This window comes from Euwallacea fornicatus, chromosome 33 (genome assembly GCF_040115645.1).
Source record: "Euwallacea fornicatus isolate EFF26 chromosome 33, ASM4011564v1, whole genome shotgun sequence".
NCBI classification, from domain to species: domain Eukaryota; kingdom Metazoa; phylum Arthropoda; class Insecta; order Coleoptera; family Curculionidae; genus Euwallacea; species Euwallacea fornicatus.
This window is the reverse complement of record NC_089573.1, coordinates 449,762-473,219: the sequence shown is the minus strand read 5'-3', so window position 1 is coordinate 473,219 and position 23,458 is coordinate 449,762. Positions and strand designations below refer to the sequence as shown.

At 35.7% G+C, this 23,458-nt stretch overlaps 1 protein-coding gene across 7 annotated transcripts in view; it reads right to left on the bottom strand.

Moving 5' to 3' along the window:
* The window catches only part of mGluR (metabotropic Glutamate Receptor), a 105,260-nt gene that overhangs the window by 67,582 nt on the left and 14,220 nt on the right, over positions 1–23,458 (bottom strand). For 2 of the 7 annotated variants that reach the window (XM_066299349.1, XM_066299352.1), the window contains one exon: positions 4,436–4,559. The exons of 4 other annotated variants lie outside the window; for them this stretch is intronic. The gene's annotated coding sequence lies outside the window, so the exon portion shown is untranslated. Of the gene's footprint in view, positions 1–4,435; positions 4,560–12,589; positions 12,614–23,458 lie in introns of those variants that run through there. One more of the 7 variants, XM_066299355.1, reaches the window with a different exon arrangement.

Below are 23,458 nucleotides of genomic sequence, written 5' to 3'. Positions count from 1 at the left end.
TGTTTTTGGATGGGACCGCATGTACGGCCTCTCAGATCACCCGATGTGAACCCTTCAGGTTGTTTTTCATGGGGTCATGTGAAGCCGCTAATGCATAAAACTGTAGTGTAAGGTGAAAGATAAAAAACGGAAAATTGGAACGTTTCCAATTATTGAACATGCACCGTGGGCCATTTTCAAGGCACATCAACATGAACGAAGCTATATGTTGTTTTTAACTTGAAATTGAAAAGTAAGTAAAAAATACAAAATCGAAACCCAAATACCAAGGAAAAGCACAACTTTTCACTTGTGCCGTATAAGCGTATATAAAGCTGTACAAAGTAAAATAAACTTGTAATAGATATTTTAAAAAAATATTTGTTTTCCTGACAGTGATTGGGGACATTAACAACGAACCACGAATTTTATGTCCTAATTCACGTTCTGCCATGTAAGTGAAAACCAGCAGTGTTCACGAAGACATTCCTGAGTTAACGCCTTCATGTATATTGCGTTACAGATGCATCTTTTAAGCACACCAAAAAAAATTCTTTTTAACAATTTAAAAGTGTTATTTTATGTAAATTTAAATAAATCCTAGTTGTCAGCCTTTAAGATTAATCAAAAGTGACACGAGCATCAAATAATAAGGAAATTGACCAATCCATCCTCTTCATCTACGAAAATAGATACTAAAAGCCTGTAAACGCATTTTCATCAACCGACATCAGCAACATCTATCAATCATTGGCCTCGCTATTTATATAACCCTTGAAAACATTTAGTACTAAGAAAACTTTCCGAAGTCTTTAAGAATTTTAAACTCCTGAGGAAGAAGAAGATAGCGAATATATTCGATATTCCAACCACAGTATAAGAGAATTTAAAAAGCTTGTAAAACATACTGATTTTGAAACGGTTTCACTAAGGTTTGTGTCGTTCATTTAAATAGAACGATTTTAATGCAGTCAAGCTCTAGTAAATTTTAATCCCTTTCATTGTTGATATACAACCCCTTGAAGTCGTTAGAGCCAAGTAATATTTACTATTTCAATCGCACTTTTGATTGCACTCATTCCTTCCTTTTGGGGATATAATTGGATTGATTTAATGGAGGCTGAGTGAAGGAGCTGGCTCAACTTCTTCTTGAACTTTTTGTTGCTCCAGCATCCCGTCAAGTGGTTAAACAACTTCCAATATGTTTGGGATTTATTCGATAAAAAGTTTATCTGGTTCAGCAGCATTTCTCGAAATAGTAAGCTTTGCTTGACTTCATTGTCTCGATGGGTTGATTCTAGTAAAGTCAACTTCAAAGAAGCCATTCCGAAATGTACCCTGGAGAGTGATAAATGTGATTTTCGTATACGCTGCTCTTGAAGGGTATTTATAGTGCCTGCTTGTGCTACTTTAAACCACCCACTAAATAATGTCGCACAAAAACTAGAACGCCTTAAGACTACAATATGAAAATTCCCTTAATCTCCGTAAAACAGTAGCTAGCTGAAATTGGGTTCTTCATAAGCTTTTAGCGAACGTAGTCCCTAAGGTTATCACGGAGACTCTCATAGTCAGATCTCATCATCAAATAACTGGACTCTTGATGGCATTAAAAGCAGAAACGTGTCGATTTTAGAACGCTGGACTCTGCCCTGGGGTTTAAAAAGGGATGGAATCGCAGGGGAGTTTTTTGGGAAATTGTCCAAGACCATTTGTTGGCCAAGATTGTTTGCCACGTTCCCGAAGAAGCTGTAAAATTGATAAGAGACTCCACTTAGTTGATTTTTTTCAACCTACGCAGCCCCAATTTGAATTTCAATTAAAACCAGCAATTTTCAATTTGCGCTTCTGTTGTTTCAAGGGAGTATTTGTTGCATCCAACTAACCATTCTAATTTTCGAAATAACACAATTTCCACTACTGCTCTATGAAATGTTCCATTTCGACGATGCAGCCCTCATATGCACAGTGGATGGCTTCCCCTCTTCATAGGTGCACAAAAGTGAAATAAATAATGTCTACCTACATATCGTGCTTTACTATCAAGGTTAACTCCCTTGAAGCGGAATTTATCTAGCCCAATACATTACCCCATTTAACTCGGGAGATAAAATACTTCCGCGACATATCTCATTTTACACTAATGGAGGGACTACATACTTTTATTTTATTTTCAATCAGATTCTTGAAACTGTTTTATGGAGTGGAAGGATTATTTGTTCGATGCTTTAGTAAATATTTCCTATCTATGGCCCAATTTCAAAGTTTTGCAGGGCATGTCAGTAACGAAAGATTAATGCCTAAATTCGAGTGGCGTTCATGCGAAAGCGCAATAAGATGAAAAATCCTTGCTAAGTACTATTCCGACCAAACAGCTCTGTTTGATCTAAATTCTGAATGGTTCGCTAATAATTAGCCTAACCTTCCTCGTAAATTACAATCAGAAGGTAATCAACCAGCAAATTCTCTCTCGAGACATTAAAACGCCAAAATATAAATTGAAAAATTCTTAAATTCTTTCAGCTTTTGTTCGTCCATAAAATGTTATCTTATAAACGAACGGGGAAAGCAATAGATGTCGGGAAATTCGAGAATTTATATAACAAACGGCAACAATAAAAAGGAAACTTCAAGAAAAATGCTAAATAAAACCTTTGTATTATTAGGGGATGTCCAGACGGAGAAAGAATATAATAAACAGGGGAACCTCTTTTAGAAGACGTCTTGCGAAGGTATCGTTTAATACCCCCGAAGAAATTCTAGTCGGATGGAACGCTCACGGGGAAATCACGGGACCCAAATCCCTCAAAATATCAATGCGCTTTACCTTACAAGTTTAATCTCCCTGTTAAGATTATTCCCAACATATGAAGTGTTACTACGGAGGTTAAAGGCCTTATGCTCTGCATTATAATGAGCCATAAGTCTTCCTACTCAGCTGCAACGTTTCGAATTAACATTAACACCTCAGCTTTGGTACACCCCGTCAGATTTTCGATCTAATTTATCATACCGGGAAGGAAATTCCTCTTATTTTCATAGAATAGACTTGGCTTGCCACGTTCAGATTGTTGTTTAACTAAACTAAACAAAATTGCGGTATGAATTTGGAATTTCTGGCTTTGACTGAAATTCAAACAATAAGACTTTTCAGCAGGAATGCGACTGTTGCCAATACAGCTGGAATGCTCATAGAAGTGCCTACACCATATTATGAAGTTCTATGTAAAACTTGTCTCTTAGCGAGTTAAATAAAGGAGAGTGATAGAGGAGAGCTCGTGATGTCTCATTTAGTTCCATTGCAGGCGTCATATTGAATAAAGGGAGGGTTTAAGTCGGACTGTTGGCAAACCCAAATTTTTTTGGTTCACTTTTTATTTTTTTTTAATTAACCGTTGAAAGAGAGACATGGAGAATGGAAGTAACCGGCCTGACAGGTAAATAGCAGCTTTCTGTTAGAAATTTCTCTATATTACAAATACCTAAGTTTCTTTGAATGCACGTGATATAATTTTTATCTTTTAACTTCCTGAAGGAGAAACAATAAATGAAGAATATTATGCAAATTTATTGCAGTGGTTGAGCGAAAAAAATGAGGAAAAAGCGACCGCGTTTGACGAAAAAGAAAGTCTTGTTTACCCAAGTCGACGCCCCAGTTCACACTTTCGTCATTGCGATCAACTCGGTTTAGAATTTTTTCCTTGGCCACCTTATTCGACAGATTCGGCCCCCTCAAATTATGTTCTATTTTGAAACTTAAAAAAATGGATCGGTAGAGAGAGGTTTGCTAATAATGAAGGGGCGAAGTCCGAGGTTGACTATTATTTTGAAACATTCGAAGCTTTCTAGTATGGACAAGGCATAGATGCCCTAGAACAGGAAAAATGCCTCAATTTCTAAAGAAACTATGTCGAAAAATTATTTCGTATTTTCTAATTTTTTTTAAGTGTTAGCTCGGGTGGTTCTGGAACTCTGCCTGCGTCATTACTAATTTTCGAGATAACGTTGACGTTTGAAAAGAATAAAAAATTTATTTTTTTTTGTATTGAAGGACTTGGAGGAAATGTCGAAATATTTGAAGTCGATTGGGCTAGTATATCCCGATAGTAGATGTTTGTAAATGCAGTTTAAGGGAATTGGGCGTGAGAGGCCCCTCCAAAATCGCGAAAATTAGCATCAAAGGCGAGCTAGTATGTTGCAAATTAAAAGATATGGCACGGCCCCTCTGAACATAGAAACATCTCTAATATATTAGAATAACGTAATTTATAAAAATATTGTATAATTTAACATATTTACAACATCGAACAAGTAATGTTAGTTTTGGTAACGTTTTATTGACATGGTACAAATCCATCTTTATAAAACGTTGCACGAGTAACGTTAGAAACACATCGTAAATATTCACATGTTTATATTTCTTTTTTACACAATTGAAAATAAAGTGCAAAATTACTTTTCAAATCTCCTTTATTTTTCCTCTTGCTTCACTGTTCGTGAGTTGGAGTATGGGATAAAATCCACGACGGTTCTGTCCATTTCAAACCGGGTAGCACCTGGATACAACCTTTATGTGGTATCTGAAACAATGAAGATAATATTCTTCATCATTATGTTACATCTATTAACTTCTGTTTAATTAAGACCCAGACCGAAAACGAATTAAAATAAATTCAAAAATAAAACGCACTACTTTCACAAACTAAGATAAACAAATAAACGTCAGAAAAACCACTAATATAATTTCTAATAAATCGCTAAAATTAAAATATTATTACAAAGCAATATAGCGACGCACGGCCCATTCAACTGGTACAAGACAGAAGACATCAAGCCTACGGGAGACATGGATGGCATGGGCGTTGCGTACAATTACACATATGTAAGTTATTGACAGTAATCTTATTGCTGAATATTGTTTTGTTAATGAATTAGCTAACAATAACTACCCGAATAATTATTTAATCCAATTTTCCCTTACCTGAATAATACGGAAGAAATATGTTCTATACGTTTGGGGCGGATTGTTCATTTGCTCTTTTATTTTGTTTGGGAATAACGCTTCACATACGAGTAGGTGTTGTTGAAGCGGTGAAATTGCACCCCACTCTCAGTTAAACCCGACTGAGATGAACATTCACCCTTTACTAAGGGCTTGGAAGAAGACCCTCGTTCACGTTTCGGTCACAAAATCGGTGACTATCTTCAGAACCTGAGAAACATTTTTGAGGAAAATGAAGATTTACAGAAAGAAATTTTATAAATCGTTCGAGGAAGTTAACATGGGGTAAGTTATTATTGTTTTTTTTAGCTAATTTAGCCTGTCCTGTTTAAAATTGTGCACATCTTTGATGGTCATTAATCTAAGTGGAGTTACCGTTAACGTTACCGTAAACGTTACCGTAAACGTTAAAAAGAGTTTTCATTCGAACCGTTAGCAAAGGATGAATGTTTTCTTAGTATTTTTTTTTTTCAATTGAGAATAATGTGTATTTCCACTGTTTCGACAACTCTTACTCTTCTGTGTGACACATTATTCCCAAACAAAAAATGCTATGTAGCAAGATTGACACAGAAACACCACACCGGACGCCAACGCCCGATGCCACAACTTGCTGAATTTCCGACTCAAAAGGCGAAAGTAGACGAAGAAGGAGAACCGAACGGACACTGGTTTGTTGAAATGTTACTGGCAAGTTAAAGACATGTTATAAAATTGAGGCATTTAGGAACGTTATAAATTGATAGCATAAAATAATGATAATATGATGTTTTTAACCTTAATTTTGCAAGCGGATTCTAGTTGATGTTTAAGTAAGAAATCCTAACAATGAAATAGACACACTATATCCAGGCATTACTATGTCTGGGGTTTCAAATTTTTGAAAAAACGAAGATCATTGCAAAAAGACATTCAAATGAATGATTCTGTTTATATGTTATTGTAACGTGTTTTCTCACAGTCTGTTCAGTGAACGATAAAGAAACTTGATACGTTTTCAACTCCAATCGACCCTCAAATTCTAGAGAGGCCGAAGATCAAGATTTGAAAATTGGTAAAAAGCAGATACCTACCTCCACCCTTTGGAAAATATAGAGATTTTAAAGCACTGTTCGTTAATAAGACAAATCAATCAGTCGAAAGTTTCTGGGGCGTACGCTGGGTCAGTCCAATATCAATACCAGATTAGTAGCGGCGCAAAGGTTTTGGAAACTATTTTGTTTCAGCTACTTAGAGGCACCTCCAACGTCGCGAAAATAGGTATCAAAGAGGTCTTGTATTGTATATGGGGTATGTACATGTCTATCGCGCAGACTTGTAGTCCCCCCATTCTATTGGAAAATTTCAGGAAAATTTCAGCATTTTTGAACTATTATTTTTCGCATAACGTCACTGATTATGATTGTCGATCCTGTGTATTCCGAGCAAGGACAAGAGCATTTGAAAACATGATTTGAAGGATTTTCAAAACGCCGAAAATCTGTAAAACCAAAGCTACCTCATTTCATCTAAAAAACTAAAGCAGATATCGAGTGATGATGAGTCTGTCTGCAGTATTTGATATGCCGAGCGGAACCTATTTGTGTAGCGTATCGATTTCTCTGTTCCTTATCTTTTTGTTATTTTCCTTTACAATTGAATTTTGAGTTCTAGACTTTCGAAAAAAACTCCGAAACAAACGTGTGCTTCAGTTGCAATTCAATTCGTGTGCTTAAAACTTGTTCTTAATAAGGAAACTTTCGAAAGGTCTCCGGATTACATCACAGTTTGAGATATAAGTAACTTGGTTTTTGTGGAATGGCAGTCGTTTTTCATTTCTTGGAAACCTTAATTTCATTCATCTGAAAGCATACTTAAAATGAGCATCACATTACAGAGATACTTTAAACTTCCCTTAATACTTTTGGGGATTTAAAGAAAATATTTATGTTAAAAACTGGAACAAAGGAAGGACTACTCGAGTTTACCTATGTAGACCCCGGAACAAATAATTCTCACACTTCGTTTTTCTGGAAGCTTTGCTCCATCAAGTAAACACTTTCCAGGTTTTATTGTATTCGAATTCAAGTGTTGTTTCTCCTCGCTAAGAAGTCCAGTGTTTTTACGTAGAGTCACAAAATTATAATGTTTAATAAACAACCAGAATATGTGTGGGGCGCCCGAATCCTTTCGACCTAAATAGCCCCACGTTTATGGCCTATAGAACCCCTAAAGTAATCTAAACTTCCCAATGGAGCAGTATAATTTGAATTATTAGTTATATACAGTTTGACGATTTCGACCCAACGAATAATACTATTACCTCTTCAAGTTACAAATCAAGTTTTAATGAGAGATCGAGGAGTTGGAATGGAACTGCTTACAAACAATAACAGTTCCTCAAGTGCAATGTTGCACAAACAAGTCCTGATACCCCAAGAGCGGTTATAGCTACAACCGAAATCTTGTGTCTGATAAATTTTAACGGTTGAGCTGAGAATTTTAAGGTTACCAGTTTTGAGGGCTCCTAAGCCACAATTTATATCAAGTAATTGCCTCCATGACGAACTTTCTTAAATCAACACGGAGATTTCTTCTTTGGGGCAAATATAAAAATTTCTCCGCTTTGACCTCATGATTAATTGGAATTTTGAAGAAACAATTCGAATTTTATATCGAAGCATCGGCTTTCTATAGGGATGACTAATGGAGTGAGAAGTATTCTATAGACAAGAAAATCGATATTTTTACGAGTATTAAGAGAAATTTTAGGGCGAGGCGATGTCCTTTTGCCAGCCGAAGCGGAAGAACAAACGCTAGATAATATTCAGCTGAAATTTACGGATATTCTTGTTTATATTGCGTCTTTATTGTGGAAGAAATACGGAATTGGATAACCTTCGTTGAATTCTTTGACATCCATGATGCGAGTTAATAGGGCCTTAGACTAAATAAAATATATTCAAAGGCTCGTCGAGTTTCGAGACGTTGTTTTTCTTGCATGTCACGAGGACGTGTCATTTAATGCGGACAAACCGTCTTAACAATTTGCCGACACCTTTTGACTAAAAAAATTACCTGGAGTCTGTTTTCTCGAAGAATAATCCCAAAACCCAGATAAACGTTAATCTTTTGAGTGGATTGGAGAAAGAAAAGAAATTTAAAAAGGCACGTGGCTTGGGGTTTAAATTCTAACAATCGCATAATACAGGATGTCCGTTTAACAGCCCCTCCAGTCCATTTGCGATTTCATGAAAAATCAATTAAAGAATTTATATGAAGCTGGAGAAGGTGTGTTTTAAAATTATCGCCAACCCTACAGGGCGTCCCAGTAAGACGCGGTGGCCCAAAGTGTATTTTTTTTTAACCGGACCACCCGTATTGCTTTCACGTGATAAAATCCCTCCTTGAGCCTGTGTTAGCTCTTAGATTGTTTTATTCTGAGATGCAGTGATACGAAACTACGATGTTTTAAAAGAAATTTTAGACACTTCCAGTGCTCCATAAAAAATAATATTGCGGTTAGCTTGATATAGATTTCAACAATTTCAGAATGGATTCGCATGTAAGATCACCTTAGCAGGCATGAATTCTCATTTAGCCAAAAATGCATACAAAGTGTTTACAATAACAACTCTAATTTTCAGCTTGTCGACTTTAATGTTCTTGATTTTTGCAAACACGTTATTGTGTTCCTCATGACGTTGAAGTAAATAAAATTCTTTTTTTTTCAATTTTGCATAAAATAACATCATATTTGTCTTAAACGTTAATGGGATTATTAACTAATTCAGACAAACCTGCCTTCAAGGCTAAGTGCCCGAGTGGTTCAGGGTGGACCACCCCGAGGTAGCAGTCTCAGAGACACTGTTTCCTGGTCAAAATTAGTAAACGATTTTGACCGTTTAACGATAATGAAGAATTTTTAGTTACACCACTAACTTACTTGAAACAATATCGATATATAGTCTATCTCAGATAAAGATAAACGCATGGGGATCTCGGAAAGAGTAATAGATGCGAAATCGCTTAAATTAGGAAAAAGTTGCGTCATTTTCAATAAAGTAATAATCTGTTTTTATACCTAAGAAATGCCGAATGGTACAGAAAGTATCCGGAAAAACGAAATTTTTGCAATAAATTCTTACACGGTTGTGGTTGGAAGAATGAAAGCATTAAATTACCAAGACTCTTTCTTAGGAACTTTTTAGCAGAGTTCTTGTTGCGCAGCGTAGCAGCTTTTTTCTTGAGTCTTTACTTTTGGAGATAAGTTCATAAACTCTCGATTTTCATATACAGGCACAATATCGAATATTTATAATTTTAAAATTGCCATAAAATTGCCGCTTCAACCACGTATTTGTTATTTTTCGCATAAACTTTATGAGTTATTGCCATTAAAACATTTTTTAATAAGTGGACTATGATTTCAGCTTACAGCAATGGTACACGAATAAATAAATGCCATGGAACAGGTCAAAATATTCTAATGGTGCAAAACCTTAAATTTGTTCGAAGCGTGCACAATTAAATTTATTTATGTGTATTCCTAAAATCAGCATAAAATAAGGAAAAAAATTTAAATAAATTACGTTTTTAATATTAAAAAATATTCGCGAAATCGCGGAATTTGGCTCGGATAGAAGTTTTAAATTATAAAAAATGTTCAAATAAATCAGTATTATTTTTCATGCATAAATATGTTCTTTTCACCGTCGAATCTGCAATTCTGTTTTGTATTTCTGGGGTAATCGTGTTGAATGCTTCTCTTACACATATTTGTAATCGTTCTCGGTTTTAAAAACTCCGAACGTACCCTTTGTTTTTGTGTAACTCCAGAGGAAAAAATCCAATAGACTTATCCCCAGAGATCGCGCGGGCCAGATGTCATTATGAGTTCTAATACATCTTCCTGTAAACAGCCCAATAATCTCCATAATACCAATTTATTTACTGTGTACAATTGCTATGTCAAAATCGTGGTCGACTAATACAAAATGTTCCGATAGCTATACCTCAGAGCGTTTCTGAGAGGAACACCAAATGTAATACATGGTTGAAAAGGAAACTTTATGATGATTTTAAAAATATAAATATTCGATATTGCGCTTTTATGAAGATAAAAAAAATTTAATAAATTATATCTGAAAGCGAGAACCTAACAAGGAAAATGGCAACACTGCTAAGAAGTTTTCAAAAAAGTGTTTTGGTAATGTAAAACTTTCATTCCTTTAATTGTGATCGTATAAGAGTTATTTGCAAAAATCCAAAATCGCTAAGTTTGTTTTTTTGGATACTTTCGTTACCATTTAGAATTTCGCTGGTATAACAGATTATTCACTTGTTTTGAACTGCCCGACTTTTTCCTAATTTAAACGATTTTGTGTCAATTACCCTATCCGGGATCTCCATGCTCCTCATCCTTATTTGGGACAGACTGTATACGAGTGCAATTAAGGCAAAGTTGAAATCCAGCCACTACACGATACTAATGACGCAAGTAAGTCCCTATGACGATCGATACGAGAAAAAAACGATTTCAACGTAATGACAATATCGGGAAATGCGAATAACCAGAATACCATCAATTCACGAATAAGGGGAACTACCATCTGGTCTCATCACTCAGTTCTTAAGTACCAATAACTGAGTGTGAACCAATACTCCTACTTAAAATCTATTGACGGCCAATATGCTGCTTATCGCTTTAAAGCGTAAGGGTGGGAACATATTGAAACATCGCCCCTTGCCCGGCACCTCGCTGTTTGGCTATGGTAAATCAAAGTAATAGTCATATGGGTGTAAACAAACTGAAATTGTTTACTGAGAATTGCATATCGCAGTAAAATGAGGAAAAAATATTTTGTTTTTTAGCGGTGTGATGCTCGAAACTTGTTTTGTGATTATTTCACTCAATCCTCCTGCTCCAACCAAATGACAACAGTGCACTTTGTGCTTAATCAGCAGTACCCCATATGTTCGGATTGATGGAAAGACTCAATACACATTGAGGATACAGGAATGGAATATTTGGTGCTGCTTCAGGGACCGGACCAGATTTAACTTAAACAAAATACAATTAATAATGGCCACCACACCAAGGTATTTGGCGAGTCACTAGCGCCATCTGAATCAGAAAACTTATTTTCTACTTTGTTTGCGAGAAACTACGATAGATGGCGATGTGAATTTCTTCACTATGTTCATCAGGGCGACGTTCAATTTTTCGTGGGATAGACGTCGAGGTGTCCGGCGAAGAGCGATGCTTCACTATGTTTTTATGTTAAAATTGAGGTCAACAGCTAACGCCCTTCGACGGGTTATCACAGTCACACCAACCCGATGAAACTTGCAAGTGCAAGAAACATCCAAGTTGCCAGTTCCGCCAAAAAAAATTAGCAGAAATTTCAGTGCCCAAGAACCCTTTTATCGGAGCATGATGGTACTGCAATTTGGTCGTGCCGGGAATATTACTAAACAGATAGTGATATGCATGGGCGTAGCATAGGGTTTAGAATCATACCTATGAACTAAATGACGAATAATTAATATGCCGGCTAATAGGACACAAGACTTAACGCATTTACGGTTTTCTGTTCCTTAGAAATCTTTTTGTTTTAAAACTGATCATCGAAACGAGGTAAACTCATCAAGAACTAATTAGTGTTATTTAAGCAATTGTTTTATGTAATGGAAATTGTTTAATAGCATTCGGGTTTCACGCACGATCTCCTAATAGGGGACATCCTGATGTAAGGAGCAGAAAGAATGCCTGAAGGAGTGTTTTGAACGCATGCTAAACACTAAAGCACTTATCCACAAATGTAGGTTTTTCTGGAACAATTACTAATTTCATTAATATTTTAGGTAATGACTTTTCTTTCCTTCCACGTTATAACAAAAATTAACAGCCTATTTGAAAAAATCAGGATCACTGAGGTAGAAAAGGTAAAAATTAGAATGAACACTTTGTATGCATTTTCGGATAAATAACGTTCGCGTCCGCTAAGGAGATTTGACATGAGAATACATTTTAAAATGATCAAAATCCAATTTGAACTAAATGCGATAATAATTTTTTATGAGGCATTGCAGATTCCTAAAATTTCCTTCAAAACGTCATGGCTGCGCGTCGCTGCGTCTCAGGGCAAAAACTACAGGAACTAACATAGACTCAGCGAGGGGTTCTATCGCGTGAAAGAAATGCAGGTGGTCCCGTTCAAGATAATTACACTTTAGGGCGCCTCGCCTTTTTGGGACACCCTATAGGGTTCACACTAATTTTGGAATACACCTTCACTGGCCTCCTGTAAATTCCGTTGATCGATTTTTTTAAATAACATCACAAATAAACTCCTAACGGTCCGAGGGGCTGTTAAATGGTCACCCTGTATTTGTTAAATATGCAGTGACAAGGTATCGAGCGAGTATCCAAATCCGCTGAGGAACAATTCCCAAAACGTGTTGACGAATTAAGCAAATTGATTTATTTGCAAATTGAGGCCTCGGAGCACTAGAAGCAAAGCAAAGATGGAGGTTGATGGCATTTGAAAAGGGTTAGATTACCACTGAAAATCCAACAATGTTATGTCAATATTTAAACAGGCGAAAATGAGCTAAAGTACTTACACGTTAAATTCATTTAGTTCCATATCTTCAATTCTCCAATCTCTCTAGCCTCAAGTCTACTCCATGTGTTTGCAAACCTTGTGTTTGGAAACGAGCCCAAAGAGAACAAGTCTGAGATTGGTTTTATTGCCATAACCGCACGTGACGGACATCGTTTTCACCTTGTTAGTCTTAAGGGAAATAAGTTGTAACATTTTATCGGTAGACTCTAAAATACAAGTCAATCTACTGAGGCTTCTAAAATCGAGTTGCTATAGTAATGGCATTTCAAAGTTAATCAGAATTTCTTTGTCTGCCTTAGGAGGCAATATCGTGGAAACGGTTAACTTAACTTTAAATTCTATTCGCACACTTGAAGGGAAAGAAAACAGGGGATTCTATATGCGGATAAAATTGCCATCCTGCTGGTGGAGGAAATTTAATTTGCCTAATACCTCTTTTCTTTGATATGTCTGCGTGTTATTTTACTACAAAAATGGGTGATAAGAAGAGTAACAATTCTCGCCTAGAAATCTAACTGAGATGATGTGTAGAATTCCATTTTCAGGTCACTTGCTCACGCGTCAGACAAATTTTGCCAGTTCAGCCCTTCATTTTCGATCTCTACAGACGCAGTCATGCGATCTCGTCGAATGCATTTCTCAATGAACGCTATCGATTTCAGGTTAGTTCAGGTTAGGTTTAATTGGTTAAATTTTAAAATTCCCAACCACCACATTCTTTTGTGTTCGTTGAAGGACTTTGTTGTAAATATTTTTGTTAGATTAAAAGAAACCGCGACATATTAGAGCGGTCGGGGATTTTTGAAGTGTCGAAGTTTGAGTGTTGATCTTAAATAAATTTCCTTAATAACTTTTTGTCGGACTCACCACAAAAAAGTTACTCTACAGAGAAATAGTTTTTTTTTTTTTTTCAATTTCTGACAAACACTTTATTTTTGAAAGCTCAAATAAGGCCAAAATCAGTTTTCAACCAAGCAGGGTTGAAGTCCAGAAAATCAAATTTTAATTCGCAATGTTTTTAACTGTTACATAATTGGTTTGGCCTATCTGGCGAGACCCTCTAAAGCCACTTGTGCTGTAATTCGCCGAGAATTGACCACTTTTTCGCGCCTTTTTAATAACTCCGTACTGCGCTCTATACTTTACCGATTTAACGCTCACTCCTAATTTGACGAATATTTGGAAGGATTGTGTTGTGCCTGGTGGGAAAGGTAATTTTATTCTCGACACGTTCAAGTTTTTATTCTTTTAAGAATTAGTTTTGCAGCAGGATGGAGTGCTTCCGTACTGCACTGCTGTTGTCTGATAGTTTCTGAGTGAAGGCAGAGGAGGTTCAGTGAAGCGACCCACGAAAACCCCCGATCTTAGTCTGATGATTTTGTTCCTACAGAAGGAGAGGGAGAGTTGGAGAGACATTTGGAGACCAAAATCAATGACACACAAGCTGATTCTCTCGAGGAGTTATGTTCTCAAATCGTCGAAGAGTGCAGGTCAATGACACCCGAAATGTTAGATAATCTAGGACATTTTCAGGACCTGCCGTATATGTGCATAACCGTCAATGAAGGTAATTTTCAACATTTCTTGCGATAAAATACATAAACTATCGGCGAAAATGGTTAAAAGCAAGTTATTTAGCTTTGGCTTAATTTCTACGAGAATAACGTACAAAAACGAAAAGTAAAAGTTTGGCCATGTAGGAAATAAAAATACCCTTCAAACGGGGTAGAGCACAACCCCTCTTCCAATTTGAAAATTTCAAAGGGGTGTTTTTCAAGGGTAAGGGGATGATATTTCGAGAACAACTTTTTCACCAAACGATATCATCCTGTCGATCAGAGTTGAAGTGTTCGAGTGTTCTTTTTTTTAACGAAGAGCAGAAAAGACGTTCACGGTGGACGCTTTTTCCTGGGACACTATATTATGTTAGTCCATATCTTGAAAACTACTATCTACCATCCTTAAAATTCTTTATGTGCCGACCTATAAAGCTGCTTTCGAGACGATTAATTTAACCTGACTGTTTTAGAACATTTCCTCAAAGCGTTTTTGATATATCGACTATGCAAATTTAAAGACTTTTCTTTACATATTAATCGATGAACTGCGATAGTCAAATAGCGATTATTCCAAAGGATATCATGTTAAGTAACGCATTGTGAAATCTGCACAGGAATAAAGATTTCCGCTTCGGAAAGGACACGATTGGCTATCAAATTAACAACGCTAAGGCCATTAATGGGAATCTTGCCCGCTGTTAGCTTTTAAACTAGAAATTTAATTAATGGTAATATAATTACCTCTCCACTGCCAAGGAAGGGTAATAATTTATTTATTTAAGATGATATTGAGCTTGACGGGTACTTTCGGAAATTATTAGCGATGCGAGAAAAGTGGCCACGTAGGTCGAAGCCTTTGTGCCCTTATCAGAAGCTCGATAGTTTCCAATTATCGACCTTCAGATTTATTGATATCCCTTTTTTTTCAATAGACTACTACACAAGTCGTCATTTATCTTTACCCGAGAAGAAATATTTTTCATTTATTGCCCCGTGTGTAGGATCCTATATCAAATAATAAATCTCCTTTATGAAAAAATTTAATATTGTGCGTGACTGAAGCTTTTAGCGTCAATAGTAGGGGTTCGACAATATAGATTCTGATAGAGTAAATTTGGGAGGGCTGGAATCTATGTTCAATCAGGATTTAAAACATCTTTCTGCTGAGGTTTGATGGATTCAATATTTGCATTCAGCGCCGCTGATTTAAAATCTAGATCCTTCAAATCGAAATTCTGGTGCCACGTCTAATCTCAAGTCCTTCCAATACTGCCGTTGCCTGGTTGAAGTGTATATATCGAGCTTAAATTTCCCAGCTACATTATTTTAACCAGCTCTTGACTTATGCATGCTTATGGATCTCCTCGCTGTTATATTTCCATAAGAAGCTGTAATAAATAAGATGGGGAACTCGAGTATAAGAGAAACATACCCTTCTTATGGGTAATATTTCATGTGTTCTGGGATGAACAGCTTTAATAAGAATATTGCAAGAAAATGTTGCAATAGCATTTATTTAAATTTGCGATTTTAATGCTCCACTTGTAAAAGCAGAGCGAATTCGAACTTAATGGGCCCGAGCACTAAAATTTTACAATTGCTATGCAAAATAATAAATCTTGTCAAATACGAGGGAGATTCCCACACATAAAATGTAATTGGACTGTGGGTCAGAAACAATGGACCATAATCCAAAAACAATTAGGGCTTAGCGTAAAAGAGCAAGATATAAAATGGTCATATATCTATTTTAATTAAAAGATTAAAGGCTTCGGCTCACATAAGACTTTATATAAGCTCTAATATAGCTATATTTAGATTGAGATTAATTTTGCTTTCGAATGCGTTATTACTGACCCTTGGAATCTTGTTTGTCCAATACTACAAATTTGCTTAATTCGAATGCTTTAGACATGCCATGACGATTTAATTAACGTGTGTATCACGTGAAATGAGGCGAGGTTTCGTCTCAATATTCTCAAATAATTTTTCAAAAATTCTTTAAATAATTTACTTAATTGCCACGCTTAGTTCTAGCTTGTGTTTAAGCGAGGCAAGCGCGTGATAAAGGAATTAATACGATACAACTTGACACGCTTTGCGGAGAAGTTAATTTCTCTGGATTTTAAAAGTGTTACGTAATTGCTCGATTTTAACTGTTGTAAATAATGGCACATTCTCCTGGTTTTTTGTCATTATTTTAAAAGTTCTTTATGGCTTTGAAGTGGAGAGTGGCAGCTTTCTTCCACGTTTTCCCTATTTTCGGTATATACTGCGGGGTGTTTCTGAATAGGGTGTGACTTAAAAATCGTTATTGAAAACACTTTTGTTGTTTCTTCAATATAAATTTTAATATGAAGTGCGCGACATTCAATCTAGATTTTTTGAGTTAACGCAGAATGCATGTGTACACAGTGTAGTGTGTACATTGCTCCACTAGGAAAGGAACTATTAAATTCCGAACAATGCAAAATATTTTAGCATTAAAAGCTTGCAGTTCTAAAGCTTAATTACAATGGAAAAGTGCACTTTAGAATATAAAAGCGGTAATTGCTATAAAATTATATTATATTGTTCCTGACTTCATTGAACTGATGAAAGCTCGGGGAAAATCGTTTCAAATGGACCTGCCTCTTCAAAGCTATATACGTGCATGGTAAATAATGAAACCTCTCTTTTATTTTTTGAACTCTAATAAGTATTGTCGCAAAATTCCGGATGTTTAAACAATATCAGGTTGTCCGTGTTTTGATATAAATATGATAGTTTGAAATGACAAAGTGAGTTAAAATAAAAAGGGTCCTTTTTGAAATTAACGAAAAGTGTTAATCGTAAATAAGAGTTATTCATCCTCCTATATGGAGAATATTTGTTTCAGTTGTTCGCCAATTAATATCTTTCTCTTTAGATTTAGATTTCGCGAATAATTATTATGCCTAAAATACTCAATAGCAAACAATATTTTAGCCATAAAACTTACCTGTATTTTTCATATTTTTTCAAATTCAAATAACGCTTAACACCATTTTAAAATTAGAGGGAAAACCATTTTGCGATGGCTTTCTACCACACAAAGTGTTATTGAAAGGACGAACGTCAGGTACAAAATCAGTTTAGATCGAGTCACTATAACGAAAATTACATATAAATTTAATCAAAATTCTTTGACTTGTTAATTAAGCAGTCGCCCAATATTTTATTGATCGGAATATTACCGATCAATTTTACCTTGATATGCTTCAAAACCAGGTTTATCTGTAGATTTAAAAAGTCGTGAGGGACAATTCGAGGGAATTTCAAAGGGATATAATTTTTCAACAGGACGGTGTACCCCATCATTATTCAAGAGCTATTAGGGAATGGATAAACGCTGGATTGGGAGGCGGGTAGTTGTCGAATGGCCAGCTCCATCATTCGATTTTACGTCGTTGGACTTATAATAATATTTAATATGTTAATGTAATAATATTTAAAATAATGAAGTTGTTTTTCTGAGACGATAACTGAATAATGGTGAGCGAAATTTATTTTAGAAACAATTTGAGTGGACGTACGGCGCATGTAATAAATTGGAATGAAAGAGACTTGAGTGGGGCCTGACTTAAGAAAAACATTTTTCACGGCTTCAAACGAAGGAAAATAAAGGCAGATATTTAACAATTATTTGTGATTCCAAAACGACGGAATCAAATCTCTAAATTGGAGAATAAATAGAGCATGAATAAATTTTTAAAACATAATGCTACTCTATCGTTTTTCTATTAAAAAGAAATAAATTAAAATGGCTCATAACTGTCACTTTGATATTTTAAATCGTGGTTTTTATTTCGAAATACGATCGAATTGCTTTTATTTAAGTATTCTAAATTTTATTATAATGGTTCAGGAAGTAAATGGTAATCGCAACATTTACGCTGGCACTGCACACTCAAACTTTACTGAAAATATCGACAAAAAAACAATTTTTTGTTTTTTCAAATTAATATCAATAATATTTCTAAATCGACAAAAATAAATATTTCCACAAAAGTTAATAATTCATAAATGTCGGAACATCGCAGAAAACTCCATATTGCGCTTCAAAATTTAATGTATATATTTATGAATATTTAAATCAGTTCATAGTGATATTCATTAGTAAAATTTTATATTTGTTGAACACTTTACCCCCAGAACGTTCCGTCGTTTTTTGTAAGTCTTTCAACTATTATTATTTTCACTGGCAAAACGACATTTGAGTCCTTTTGCCAGTTGTTAATTTAATGACGTAACGAATATGACAAAAATGAATTAAATATTACAGAGCCTTGGGAAATTTTATATCGGTTTAGGAATATTTTGTAGTTACCCTTTTAGAAAGAGGCTGTCAAGAGTGGGAGGAAAATGTGTACACGCATTCTGAATTTCTGAAATCTAGTAAAAGCATCAAGGGTATAAGACGTTTAGCATGTTTCTTTGCAGGCATGCTTGGGGTATTAACATCAATAACATCCCTATGGCTAAACTCTCCCTCCCAGCGCAGTCGCCCGTAAAAAGTAACTAAAAACCGAAAAAGTGTTGGAAGCGAAGATTAAAGGAACTATCGTTCAGTTTTGTTGAGGATATCGGAGGCAGTAACATCCTTTCGAGGAGACAAGAGGCCAAGGAAAGTGAGGAAAAGAAACAGAAGATTTTCCGACCTCTCGGAAATAACCAGAAGGTCCAATATTCCACTGAATGACAAAGTAACTTTTTGTTTAATCAGTTAGTAATGAGTAGTAACTGGCTGAATGAGGAACGCGAACTGATACATGATGCAAACTACATTCTGTATCGGTAGAACTACAGCAACCATTGTTGTAATTATTTCTATTTACGTACTCAAATGACCTTCGCACTGTAACGTTTCGACAGAAAATACGTAGAAATCAATAATTTCGGGAGAAATGTCCCAAATTTTTGGATTAATTAAAATTTTGGATCTAACTATCAGTACGTTTGATTAAACGAAATTATTTTGATTATTACCTCCTTTGAGGATACCGCTTTACTCATAAGTAGGAGTTTTTGGATAGGTGGTATTGCATATTTTTTATAGTTAAAAATATCTAAAGGTAACTTTGAGCTTTTACTAAGGGCTCGAAACTAAACCTTTGTTAAGTTCTCGTTAACGAATCGGTCACTTTCTTCAGAACCTAGGGAATTTTTTTTTAGAGAAACGAAAAATAATGGGGGGGGGGGGGTTAAAGTCTGTGAAACACTTTGAAAATTCGTCTTGTTGTTCGCGCGAAGCTGGTCTCTTGTTCAAGCAGAACTAACCAAACATTATTCATGCTTACTCAACAAGAAGCCACATAATGGTTTTTATTAAGTAGAATATGTCCGCTTTCGTTGATGTTACGCTTCTCTGGTAATGGTTCCTTGATAACAATGCAAACATCATTTCGTTTAATTCTGTGGCTATTATCAGGAGCGTGCTGGCCCATATTTGAGCTTTGAAATTATGTGTTTTTAATGTAATTTTGACACTTTTGAATTTCAATAAGTGTTCAAAAGTGTCAAAATTACATTAAAAATATATTCTTTAAAAGTCAGCTAATTTCAGAATAAGTAATAAATAACCGAATAGTGTGGCAAATTTCTGAATTCGTAGAAATCGCAATGTTGTATTTGTTAAATTATTTTATAAAGTTAGATCGTGTCACGTTCAAATGGATTCCTACAAGACATAACTATTAAAATTAATATCTTTAGGAAGAATGGCATGACCGATGCTGCATGGTGTGCCCAACTTTAACGGCTCGGACGGAATTTCAGTTGAATTGAATTGAATCGAACGAATTGAATGAAACAAATTATGAACAATAGGAATACATGAAGATGGACGGTTACATTTCTTAGATTCGAAAGTAAAGACGCACATTATTTTAACAAAGGTCAGATTGAAAAAAAGTGTATTAATTATTATTATTTAAAAATTCCCAACTTTTATCACTTTAATTCTTTAAATTAAATAAATATTCGATAGATTCGACTACGTATTTCTGTTTTTAAGGTGTGGCTGACGGCTTTTCATAAAACCCCGAGTGGGAGGCTATATAAACTATCATTTTTAATCCACTGCACCAACAAGTTCACTTTAAAAATGGACTTTATTCAACACCTCTGGTCACTTGTATGATGCATTTCTTTATTAATGGTAGTTCCACGTTTTACGTTAAAAAAGCATCTGAAAACTTACGTTTATGTCCTCTTTATGATGCATATAAAAGACCGCAATTTGCTTATTTCGTAAAAAATTCAACGGTAATGACGGTCTGATATTCCATGGAAGTATGAATGGTAATTTCATGTGATTCTCTTACTGATGCATTTTTAAAATATTAATTAGCCGCATATATCGAACACAAGTGGGGGTTTAAATGTCGAATCGATATTCCGATATTTTCCGTCTTTCTATTGCCGAGTCATGGCAGAAAATCTATTTAAAATTGAATTACAGTTCCGAAGGCAAAATAAGAAATAAGGGAAAAACAAAATAATGGGGTGTTTAAATAAATATAGTGTCGTATATCAGTGTCGTGCAAGGGTAACATAAATAAAAGGGTAGTGTCGCTTAAAGCGACTCAATCTCTAAGGTCTATAAGGCTTCAAATATTGGTCCTTTATCACTGGGACGAGCAAGCACAATCGTTTAAAAAGCGCGGAGGACGTCCGAATGTTCAGATGGTCAAATTTTGAAATCCACCAGTAATTTTCAAACTCGTGTCGAATTAGATCTTTTAACAGAATTAAATTCACTGTTCACGATTTCTCAAAGAATATTAATTGTTTTTATTAATATTAATTACCAAACAAGCCTCGAGTTAAAAGACGTCTTCGGGCCTCGATGCCCCTATATTACTTAGCAAACGGCTTCGTATTTAAATATACCATTAAGCACAAAGCTCTCCTAACTCGATAGAAACATTGCTCAATTCCCAGGAAATCTCAATATCGGCTTGAGAAGTAATATTCAAATTTCGAAGGGTCAAGACGTGGCAGCATTAGCCACAGGTGTTGCCAGTTGCATGGACTAACTGTCAAGTACTCATAATTCCAACTTTGTTCCACTTTGGCAACTTACTAAAAACACTAAAGCCGATAAAGTTACGTAAACTTTTATGGGCGAGTTGAGCTGAATGACTGGAAGTTTGAATTATTATTTGCGCCCCAAAATGGGGACCTCTATATAATTATTTAAAGCTGATTTGCTTGCACGGGCAGAACTGAAACTCTTTTGCTCGGCGAAAGTTATCTTACGTAACTAAAAAGGTTCTGCATAACTCGCATGATTATTAACTCGCAGTTTTTCTTTTAAATTGGGATTTTTTGAGAGCTTGTAGTTTCCCACAGAAAATGATTTCTCCTAAAAAGTTTCACTTTGAATGGAGGCACAATTAAAATCTCGAGAGCAATACTACACTAGAATTGCAAATTCAACGCGACTAATAGCTAAATCGATATTCGCTTCTGATGCAGGACCATGTAGGGATTAATTGAATCGTTCGGAATGCCAAATGTCTAATTAAATACTTGGCCGTAGATAAAACAGGTGCCCTTTATTCTATCACGTTTTACGTAAGATGTTTAAGAGGCAAAAGCAATTAAAGGCATTAGACCCCGGCAGTTAAAACGTGCATAGGGCATAGTTGAATTGTTTATGCCCGCAGGGGAGCTCTTTGCAGGAATTACTACCTAATTAGGCTCAAAATTCCACACATGTTGCTCCGTTCCTACTCAATCCCGCATAGCTTTGTATAATATTTTTGCGGCTCTATGCAAACACATTTCTGTCTCGTACAGCACAATTATTTCTCCACAACCTCTTACAACAACGGTTTTTACTTAATTCAATGCTTCCATAATCCGCGGGAGGTACAACATTTTCCTGCTATTCTTTAGAATATGTGCAGATGACTTAACATTATAAAGTGTACCTCGAAGTTATGAAAAGTCGTTTATGGAGCATCCGACATGTCACAAATTTCAATTTAGAAATTTTTACTATAAATTCCACTTTGCATCTCCAGATATTTACAGGAAAATTGTCAGCAATTTAAATGGACATCGACACTTCTCTTTCTTTCCTTTAAACTGAACTGTTTTCGTAATATAATGAGCGAATTTGCACAAAAGGAAAGAAAAAAATATTTTCACGAGAACAAGGGAGAGAAATCAAGCCGAAAAGGTTAATTTTGTGTCAACCACATTTTAAATTCTGAAGAGATATTTTAACGGTAATTATTTAATTAGCTTAATTATCTCCGGAGCTTGTTTACTGTAGCTGCAACATGTACAAATTACTTTAGCTTGTGTTCTTTTTAATTAGCTTTCATGGTAGTCGTCTTAGAAACATTAGGCAGAGATGTTGATTGATAGTGAATAATGGAAATTTGACGAAATTGGAGGTACACATCTTATTGTCACCTCTCACCCAAATAGAATGGCAGAGCTCCCGTGAATTTGATGCAGTCAACGACTTTATTGGGGTGTAACCCCTCGATTTCATTACATAATGAGATTGATTGTCCCAAACCCTGCGTCGGGGCGACCACGGCAGTTGAAACTTTCGTCAGCACGTATTTAGACGTCTCATCGTCATCAAATTTGTTATTTTCCCAATGCCTTCCTAAATACCGACACCAGCTAACCTATCCGGTCTGGATCCGTCTGTGCACCGGCTAATTTCGTGAACGACTATGTCTGGGAAGACATTTGCAATTTATTCTTCTCGTAAGCATATTATCACTTTCAGAAAGTTTGGAATTTGAGTGTGATCGGCGAAAATCACTTTTCATCAACAGAATTTCACCGTTCCAAGTCCAAGGGCGTGAGATTGAGCGGCACCTTCAGTGCTCTCGGTGGACCCGTCGTTACCGTCCCGGTTATTGTGAAAAACATAAACCTCTGAACTTTGTCAAGCTGCACCCGTATGTGGCCTCTTTCTGCAAAAAGTCACCAGACGATGGTACCTGATAGTAAGATGGGGCTCCCAGGCGCAGATTCCAGTTACATCCTTTTGCACATGCTCACTATGAACGTGGCCTTTCTGATTTTCTTCCAGATGCATCCACACCAGAACGGTTTGGGGTTCAAGAGAACACCTAGATAATTCATCATCTAGTGGAAGTAAAACGACACACTAAAATCCAATATCTCTTTCTTTTTTTTAATGTTTTGTTTATTAGAGTCGCTTCAGGTTAGTTCAAGTTAGGACACAACAGCCGTGCAAATTAGCTCAGGTTAGATACAGCAGGATATTTCACGATAATATAGTCCGAATTGCA